The following is a 1,205-nucleotide window of genomic DNA, read 5'->3' as shown; positions in this document are numbered from 1 at the left end:
CACAGCTCTACTAATGCACCTCACTCCTTCCCTGCAGCACCCTCTGAAAGTGCAGTACTGAGACCTTCCTATACAGCTCTCTGCAAGGCACCTCACTCCTGTTCCATAGCACTCTTCTGAGGTTATGACAGCTCTGGCTGTCCCTCTTGGATGTAATCCCAACTATAAGAAGCCTCCGCTAATCACAGCGTCCTCACCTTATCTGTCCTCTGAGCTATTTTTCTGAGAAGTCTCTCCACTTCTAACCCTTTGTATCTCTCTTCACATGTCACATTCTGCTGTTTCTGCATGCCATTAACGTCATTAACCCAGGGATCATATGGAAAAGATTAACACGTGGAGCTGGGGCCACAAACCTAAACCCACCAGATTTCCATAATCCGATATGCCACCTTCCAAGCCTCCCGAAAACAGACAGCACCCCTGGCAAATAACGCTGACTGGACACCCTTTAAAAATGGTTTTTCAATTTTTCTCTCTCCTCTCCAGATGCATCTGCACTTTCTCTCCAGGAAGCTATGGTTTCTATGCTCGATGTCCCCTAACACCAAGCTGGGACACTGGGTCAGTATTGGTTCAAAGGAGAGAGGGTCCCCTAACACCATGCTGGGACACTGGGTCAGTACTGGTCCAGAGGGGAGAGTGTCCCTAACACCCTGTACTGACTGATGACTGCCATGTAGTGCACCCTTCACCATCACTGAGTGATGACAAAAGCTGCAGTGCACCCTGAAGATACACCGTCTGCACTAACACTGACTCATGAGTTCTCTCTTCCCCACAGTTACATCCAATAATAGCTGTCAGATTATTTCTGATTGCTGTTTGCTCTGGAAACTTTCCAGATGTTTCCTATTTGTCCACATTTTAATTTAGTCGTGAACAGAATCTGACCCCTGGGCTGGCACGTGGCTCCTCTAAATAGCCATTCCTGGGTCCAGGAGCTGTGCAGAGTCTCTCAGTTTAAACTGTTGCTCAGGGGTCAGGGGGTCTCAGAGTTCCTCGTGTACCAGGGGTGCACTGACCCCCCCCCCCCCCCCCTCCTGACAGCAGCAAAAGGTCGAGGTACAGCACAGTGGGAGGTGGAAGCGATTGCCAAGGAACAGATTAGGGACCGTGACCACGGTTTCACATCCCCGTGGGATTCCAGCCTGAGGGAAGCATGTAGAGGTTAAGTGACTGCCTGTTGGGGGATGTGGGGGTGT

Source organism: Microcaecilia unicolor, chromosome 3, assembly GCF_901765095.1.
Source record: "Microcaecilia unicolor chromosome 3, aMicUni1.1, whole genome shotgun sequence".
Classification (NCBI taxonomy): Eukaryota; Metazoa; Chordata; class Amphibia; order Gymnophiona; family Siphonopidae; genus Microcaecilia; species Microcaecilia unicolor.
Note: the sequence above shows the minus strand (reverse complement) of the source record.